This window comes from Sarcophilus harrisii, chromosome 1, assembly GCF_902635505.1.
Source record: "Sarcophilus harrisii chromosome 1, mSarHar1.11, whole genome shotgun sequence".
Lineage (NCBI taxonomy): Eukaryota > Metazoa > Chordata > Mammalia > Dasyuromorphia > Dasyuridae > Sarcophilus > Sarcophilus harrisii.
This window is the reverse complement of record NC_045426.1, coordinates 453,625,585-453,634,542: the sequence shown is the minus strand read 5'-3', so window position 1 is coordinate 453,634,542 and position 8,958 is coordinate 453,625,585. Positions and strand designations below refer to the sequence as shown.

The 8,958-nt window shown below is 36.3% G+C and overlaps 1 protein-coding gene across 19 annotated transcripts in view; it reads left to right on the top strand.

Annotated features, from left to right (window-relative positions):
- The first annotated feature begins 32 nt into the window (after positions 1-32).
- CSPP1 (centrosome and spindle pole associated protein 1) overlaps positions 33-8,958 on the top strand; it is a 120,158-nt gene continuing 111,232 nt past the window's right edge. For 8 of the 19 annotated variants that reach the window (XM_031946309.1, XM_031946308.1, XM_031946300.1 and 5 more), the window contains exon 1: positions 2,511-3,175. The gene's annotated coding sequence lies outside the window, so the exon portion shown is untranslated. Of the gene's footprint in view, positions 188-2,508; positions 3,176-8,958 lie in introns of those variants that run through there. The other 11 variants (XR_004230926.1, XR_004230927.1, XR_004230928.1 and 8 more) reach the window with 5 other exon arrangements.

The following is an 8,958-nucleotide window of genomic DNA, read 5'->3' as shown; positions in this document are numbered from 1 at the left end:
TTGCCTTCCAGGTCCGTATTGCGCATGACCGAAAGACACCATATTTAAAACTGGTAAAGAGGCGGGCTTTTAAGTGCAAAAAGAGTGATTTGTTTTTGTTGGTGTCTTGGTGGAGGAGAAAAAAGGGAATTTAATTACCATTGCGAAATTTCGGAAGATTGAGGACTGTGGGGATTAGGGTTGCCTGGTGAGTGGAATGTCAACCGGAATGTTTTCCTTAGCGGGGACTTGTCGGGCGCGAGTGTGTAACAACCAACGAGCGTAGCGGTGGCTTCCCCGTGAAGTCCTTCCCCTGCGCTGGTCGTTTCTTGCTTTTTGCTTGGATGAGCGCCCCCTTAGCGTTCAGAAAAGGCATTGGTAGCTCCTGCAGTGAAGTTCTGTATTTTTAAGAGGCTACTTAACAGAATGTGAGCTCTGGGAGAGCAGGGACTATTTTAATATTTCTTAACACTTAATTTTTAGTAGGATTTTACACTTCGTGAGCATTTATGTTTTTGTCTATTCATTAATCTCTCATATTGATGAGTTATATCATTTTGAGAATAACTATTTTTAAAAGCTTTACAAATTTTTTTTTCTTTTTGTGGGATTGATTTGTTTTAGATTGTATGGTAAAAAGCAATCGACACATGGACATATGAAGGAACTGGATCTTTAAAAAGTGATAATTTTGAGAATTTTATAGCCTTACTAGGTTGAGAGGGACTTTGCACTTACTAAGTGCTTAATAAGTACTTTTTCATTTATTCATTAAATCCTTTTTTCGTTTATTCATTAATTCCATTTGCATATTGATACCTCATTTTGAGAATAGCTTTATTTTAAAAACTTTCATTTTTTTTTTAAGTGATTGATTTGTCCTTGATACTATGGCAGAGGGCAAACGCTGCAAGGACATTTGAAGAAATTGAATCTTGAAGTGATAATAATGTTTCTGTGTCCTAAATGCCAGAAATTGAGAGTAAAATGGGGCTGAATCTGAACCTCTATTCTGAGATGGAACTAGGCTGTCATTAATAAGCAAATAATAAAACTTATTAATGAACTTAGTTGACAGTAACAGATTCTGTAATCATACCTTAGAGAAGACATAATTCAACAAACATTAAGTACTGTGTGTGTTATCCAAACCCTGAAAACTTCTAGTAATGGAGACAGCTAATTCTAATTCTTTACCATTAATTTTTCTTTTGAGCTCAAACTTCATACTTCCACCATCTGTAGCTGTAGCAATCACAGCTAATTTAAACTGTACTTTAAGGCTTTCAAAACACTATATAAGTTATTTTATTTGAGCTTCAAAAACCTTGTTAGACATTACCTTTATTCCATTTTATGGAGAAGGAACCTGAGGTTATGACATGTCTGGATTCATCTGAAGCAGGAATCAAACTCTCGATTCTTATGTCCAACATTATCCACTGTGCCACCTAACTGACCATGTTCTTTTATGAGACCTCCAAAGTTGAAGATCTCTCTAAAGAACTCTGGCCTTTTGCCTTAAAATCATACAACACTGGAATTGGAAGAACCTGAAAATTATATAATAAAATCTCATGTTACAAATAAAGGAAGGTGTTGGGAGAAGGGGGTTGGTATTGTAAAGTACCATGTAGCCTGTTATTCTGAAGGTGGCTTTCCACTGTTTCTATGGGAAACTTTGACAAGGGAGTTGAGAAGGGAAAAAACAAACAAAAAAACCTTGAGTTTCTTTGAGGTTGTCAGTATTACTAGAAGATTCTCTTATTTGACTCTAACCCCCATGTGTAGAGAGCATGATATTTACTGCCAGTCCTTGGAAGTAGTAGCAACCCATCTCAATCATTGAAAAATTTAAAGCACTCTACAAATGTCAGCTGTTATAGGGTTGGGAATTTAATTTCAGCCCTTTCCTTTAACTAAAATTTATTGGAATTGTGTAGATTACTGATTAAGATGTGTTTACAGTGTTTATGGAGGCCAGAGTGCAGATATAAAAACTACAACACAAGGTGTAATGTACAGCAAGAAATATAAGAATGAGTCCAATTCAGAGGAGAAAATGAGAGCATGTTTGGGAGAGATAAATGGGGAATCATCAGTGGCTTGGGGAGAATAGTCTTTGAAGTGGTTTTGGAGTCAGAGAACCTAGGTTACCTGCTAGTTTTGTCATCTGTGAAGTGAAGGAGTAGCCTACCAGATTACTCCTGGGATCCCTTCCACTTCTAAATCTTAAGAAATTGTGAAATGATAATTTAAAAGATTTACACTGGCTGAAGAAGGGGAAAATACTTGGAGAAGAATGAAGAAAGTTCCCACTTGCCTTTTTGCTCTGTTTCCTAAGCCTCCGACTTTTCTTAGCCTTGTGTTTGCGGGATTGCAGGGGTTAATGTAAGCTCCGGGAACACCTGGGACTAAATAGGGTCTGAGGCTGGTGGGATTTGGAGGAGATAGGCACTTACAGTGAAGGCAGTGCGGGAAGCCTCCTAGGCACCAGGGGGCGCAAGGCCCTGCCCCGAGTGGCTTCTCCCCGGGGCAAGGGTGCCTCCAGCCGTTACGGGAGGCACGGGATGCTGCTGCAGGAGCTGGAGGAGCTGTCACTGGCAGAGATGCGTGGGCAGAGGTGGCCCTCCCCTTGGCATCAGGCACCTAGAGTCTGCCTAAGCGTCTTCCTCCCTCAGTAAGAGTCCGCTGGGGTCCGGAGAGAATTGGGCCAGCAACTGCTACCTCATCTGAGGACCCCTACTGTCTTTGGGGGAGTGGAGGGTTGCGCCGGGCGGTCCAGGGCAGCGTGTAAGGGCAGATCCCGGGCAGTCCTGGAGCCCGAGCCCAGCTGAGGCTGCAGGTTGGGGTGCGGCTGGATTTGTTGTAAGGTGGTTGCTTGACAACGCTGCCCGGGCTAATTCCGCCAGCCGTGAAGGTGCAGCAGCAGGAGATCCTGCAGCTTATGGCTACAGCCTGTGGCCAGTACTGACCAAGGGACCCCCGGATTGAACCTCACCAGTCCTTCCTCTTGCCTTTTGTGGGCGACTCCAAGCTGGGCACCTCGCTGGGGCGGGGAAGGGCACAATTAGCTCTCCCTTGGAGAAGTTCCTCACTGGGATTCATCCCTTGGGTTTAGATCTGGCTCTGCTTTCTGTCTGAAGGAAAGCTGCGATCTTGCCAGGAGAGATGGCCTTGGAGAGGTACCAGACAGGTAAGCATAATTTTGATCCCCTCGAAGCTAAGAACATTGTAGTTCTCTGCTTGTCCAGAGAACTAGGAGGTTCTAATTGCAACACCAGGGTGTGAAAAGCAAATTATTCCAGAGCAGTATTCCTTTTTATTTATTTTTAAGTAGCAGAACATGTAGGTGAAGAAAGCTATACCTAGTGATTTGCATATCATTAGAGATGGAATTGAAAACAACTTACTGAAATCCATAAATTTGGAGAAACTCTTTAGCCATTTATGGGATTTCATTAATATTTGGAAAGAGCTTCCCAAAGGATCATGATCTTATACAGGCTGGTTTTTCTGGAGGAAGGCTTAGCTCTGAAGCAAGTTTTATGGCAATTTCAATGCCATGAATGAGGAAACCCTATTTTACTAACCCTGCCTAGTTATATGGCTTTAGCTGAAGATGACCTCAAGGGTAATGGTTTTCTCATCTGTAAAATGAAGTAGTTGAGACTAAATGATCTTTAAGATCCCTTTCAACTCCAAAATGCTATGACTTCAAAGTTGTCAACATCATTAAGTAGAAATGTTTGTGAACTTTTATCTTGCTGCTTGCTAGCAAGTTGAAAACTGGGAATAGAAATTCAAAGTGACCTTGACAGTCTGGGTTTTCTCTGAAAAATCTCTTTATAGATTATTAGAAGTATCCAAAACTGTTTCAAGATATGGCAGATAGAAGTTTCTGTGATTCGATGTGCTCTGCAGAAGTGCCAGATCATATATTATATCATATAGAAATAACTGGGGAAAAATAATTCCTTTTTTGGTTTAAATATCTTTAGTAGCATTTTCCTAAAGTTTAAAAGATTCCTTAAAGACTGACATCTAATACTCTCCAAAACATGTCTTCTACCTACTTTTTCAGAAAGAGTTCTGAATCTGGAGTGACAGAAATAGAGGTCAAATCCTGGCTCTACGAGTCACTACCTTTGTGACTTTGGGAAAGTTCTTTAACCCATTTTTCCTGTTCCCTTGTCTGTAAAATTAGTGTAATATACTAGATGATCTATAAGTTTACTTCCATCTCTGCATTTGTGATCCTATTTCCCTTCTCCAAATCTTGAATGCTAACTAAACTAGCTACTGATCTGTACTGCTGCTGCTTCTTATCACTTTGCTAAGACTGTCTTCCATACCTCCACTGTACTGTGTCTTTACTTCTATTGAAAACCTCCTTTTTTAAGCTTTTATTTTTTAAATGGTACTTTCAAACTCCTCGTCTTTCTCAGAAATCTTTTGCATTTTGTTACAACTATGTCCGTTCCTCCTTTGGAAGTTTTAAATTTACAAAGTTAGGGACTGTACTGTTTTTCAACTTTTTAAAAAATCCCATTGCTTAGCAAAATACCTGGCACATTGTAAGTATGCAGTAAGTGTTTGAGTTGAGGAGAGTTCCTTGTGACTATGTGAAGATCCTTGTGCTCCAAGGCCTTTAAATAGAGTGGAGCCTTGTGGTCACCTTTCTTTGTGGAGAGTTTTCAGAAATGTGTTCTTGGAACTGTGGAAACATCAAACTGTATACTAAAAATATTTTCTGAAGTTTGTTTGAAAAATGCATTAGCCAGTAGCGACCTGTCTTGTGTAATTGGGTAAAATCATAGATTGAGCTCTAGAAGAATCTTTAACATACTTTCATTTTAAAAATGAGGAACCTTTGCCTGAGAAGTTAAGGTTGTGTTAGGTTACATCGTAGTCACACAAAGGTCTTCCAACTCCAAATTCCTTCCACTATATTTTGCTTTTGCAATTAGTTTTCTTTTTTTGATACTTCAGCACTTAAAAAGTCTATGATTTTATAAGTGTATCTTCCAAGATTAATGCAAGTTGAATTGCCTCTGTAATTTAGTACCACGCTTTCAGGAGTTAATGTGACTGTGAAATTCATTACCATGTGTCCCATTTGGATACAGATTCTTTCTTAACCCTAGATATAGGGTTCATTGTTGGATCCATATTAAAAGCCTTTCCAGTGTGATTCGACTTAGAGAACTTATGCTGGCATAACCTTTGAAAGAACTGTAGTGCCTTCACTGAGGAGTGCTTCACAGTGGGGAATCAAAGTCTTTTCTGACATATGATTATTTCAGGAATATAATTTAACATGCAAAAATAATTTTATGTTCAAAATATACTGCATTTCATTTTAAATAAGGAAAGAAATGAAAAATCCAATTGATATAAGCAGAGTGTCAGAATGTCAGAAAATTGGTAATTAGAGATATATCAATTATGAGTATAACTTGAAGTTAAATCCTTTTCATCAAACCCTTGATGTAATTAAAAAAATTTTTGTCAGGGTCTAGCAGATGGCCTCATACAGTTCAAGTAATATAGTATTAAATTCAAATAATTCGAATGACCACTTAAATAGTTTTTTAAAAATGTGTTTTGATTAGTCCACGCAAATTATTATTTTTGTGTATGTGTTTAATCTGTCTTAACAAAATATAGGGTAGATGTCACTGCTTGTGTTGCTGACAATATTTTGATTTGGGATAAAATATGACCATCAAGTCTCTTCATATGCTGGTGAATTAAATTGTAATTACTGACTTGTGTTTGTGAGGCTTTATTTATAGGCATAGTGTGTGTGTGTGTGTGTGTGTATGTGACTATGGAGATGAAGATAATACTTTATATTTATATAATACTTTACAGGTGCCAAATGTTTACATTATGTCATATGATCCTTGCAATACCATGTAGGGTAGATAGTACACATATATTTCTTATTTTTAGGAATGAGGAAATTGAGGTCCAAAAAAATTAAGTAAACTTGTCCAAAGTCTCACATTTAGTGATTGATAGAGTTGGGACACAAATCTTAGATTTTTATTTTTGGCCAAGGATTGATTCTTTCCATTATATCATACTATCTTCTGAGTTGGAGACATTTGTGAAAGGTAGTTGAGAAAAGTAACTGAACTTATTTTTCTTAAAATAATTAAAATAAAATTACTAGTATTATAAAGTAGATTGCCTCCTTTTCTGATCATATATTTCCTTATCAAATATGTTAATACTGGTTTACTTCTACTGCAGTCTTTCTATTGCTTTTTCAATTATCTGTAATTTTGATTATCTGGAGATTGATGTTTTATGATTTATTCATAGAGCAGAGGAATATTGCTGCTGCAAAGATGGGCTGTTATGATAGGAAATAATTTGACTTGTTGGAAAATTTAGATAACTTCTTATATATATATAAAAGTTAGCTCATATTCTTCCTCTAATCTATAGTCTGCAAACTTGTTTTGATTCTGCACTCTATCAGTAAAATTTTTTGGGTGTGCAAAAACACGTGCATATTTATTTACAAATTATATGTGTACATGTACTGTTGTGTTAATAATTATATGCATTATCAGACTTATAAAAAAATTAAAAAGGATGAGATTTAAAAAATAGTATTTTTTCCTAGTGTCAGTAAGGAGCCACTGCAGTGGAGTACTGGAATGAAATGGCCAGATCTATATTTTAGGAAAGCCAATTTGGCATCTATGTGGAGTAGGGATTTAAGAAGAGGAAAATCTTGAGGCAAGGAGGATAATTAAGAGGTGAGGTAAGAAGGGATTAAGCACTCAATTAGGTTGATATAGAGAGAAGAGGAAGATTTGAGAGACACTGTGGAAGAATGGACATTTAAGATTTGGCACCTGATTAAATATAGAAGGTGAGAGAGTGAACACCCAAGTTTCCACTGGAAAGGTAGTGATATATATATATATATATATATATATATATATATATATATATATATATATATATACATACACATACACACACACACATATATATATAAAGCTATAAAATATATATATATTTTATTATAGCTTTTTATTTATAAGCTTTTTTATTTTATGTGTGGGTAATTTTTCAGCATTGACCTTCACAAAACCTTCTGTTACAACTTTTTCTTCCTTCTTCCCACTCTCTCCCCCCAGATGGCAGGTAGACCAATACATGTTAAATATGTTAAAGTATATTTAAATACTATATATTTGTATACACACACACACACACACACACACATACATACATACACAGTTATTTTGCTGTACAAGAAAAATCGGACTTAGAAATAGGGTAAAATTAACCTGAAAAGGAAATCAAAAATGCAAGCGGACAAAAACAGAGGGATTAGAAATGCTATGTTGTGATTCACACTCATTTCCCAGAGTTCTTTCACTGGGTGTACCTGGTTCTCTTCATTATTGAACAAATGGAACTGATTTGGTTCATCTCATTGTTGAAGAGAGCCACATCCATCAAAATTGATCATCATATAGTATTGTTGAAATATATAATGATCTCCTGGTCTTGCTTATTTCACTCAGTATCAGTTCATATAAGTGTCTCCAGGCCTTTCTAAAATCATCCTGCTGGTCATTTCTTATAGAACAATAATATTCCATAACATTTATATAACACAATTTATTCAGCCATTCTCCAATTGATGGGCATTTAGGGTTAGGATTCAATTTCCAGTTTTTAGCCACTACAAAGAGGGCTGCCACAAACATTTTTGCACATACAGGTCCCTTTCCCTTTAAGATCTCTTTGGGATATAAGCCCAGTAGTAACACTGCTGGATCAAAGGGTATGCACAGTTTGATAACTTTTTGCGCATTGTACCAAATTGCTCTCTGGAATGACTGAATGTATTTCACCAACAATGTATCATTGACCCAGTTTTTCCACATCCCCTTCAACACTCAGCATTATCTTTTCCTGTCATCCTAGCCAATCTAAGAGGTTTATGGTGGTATCTGATAGTTGTCTTAATTTTCATTTCTCTGATTAATAATGATTTGGAGCATCTTTTCATATGGCTAGAAATAGTTTCAATTTCTTTATCTGAGAATTGTCTGTTCATATCTTTTGACAATTTATCAATTGGAGAATGGCTTGATTTCTTATAAATTAGGGTCAATTCTCTATATATTTTGGAAATAAGGCTTTTATCGGAATCTTTGACTATAAAAATGTTTCCCCAGTTTATTGTATCCCTTCTAATCTTGTTTGCATTAGTTTTGTTTGTACAAAAGCTTTTTAATTTGATAAAATCAAAATTTTCTATTTTGTGATCAATAATGATCTCTATGCTTTCTTTGGTCACAAATTCCTTCCTCCTCCACAGGTCTCAGAGGTAAACTATCCTATGTTTTTCTAATTTATTTACAATCTCCTTCTTTATGCCTAGATCATAAACCCATTTTGACCTTATCTTGGTGTATAGTGTTAAATGTGGGTCAATGCCTAGTCTCTGTCATACTAATTTCCAATTTTCCCTAGAAGTTTTTGTCACATAGTGAATTTTTGTCCCAAAAGCTGGGGTCTTTGGGTTTGTCAAACACTAGATTATTAAAGTTATTGATTATTTTGTCCTGTGAATACAACCTATTCCACTGATCAACTAGACTATTTCTTAGCCAATACCAAATGATTTTAGTGACCGTTGCTTTATAATATAGTTTTAGATCTGGTACAGCTAGGCCACCTTCATTTGATTTTTTTTTTCATTCGTTCCCTTGAAAGTCTTGACCCTTTGTTCTTCCAGATGAATTTTGTTTTTTTTTTCTAGGTTGTTAAAATAGTTTTTTGGGAGTCTGGTTGGGATAGCACTAAATAGATTAGTTTAGGTAGTCTTGTCATCTTTATTATATTTGCTCAGCCTATCCAAGAGCATTTAATATTTTTCCAATTGGTTAGATATGACTTCATTTGTATGGAAAGTGTTTTATAGTTTTGCTCATATAG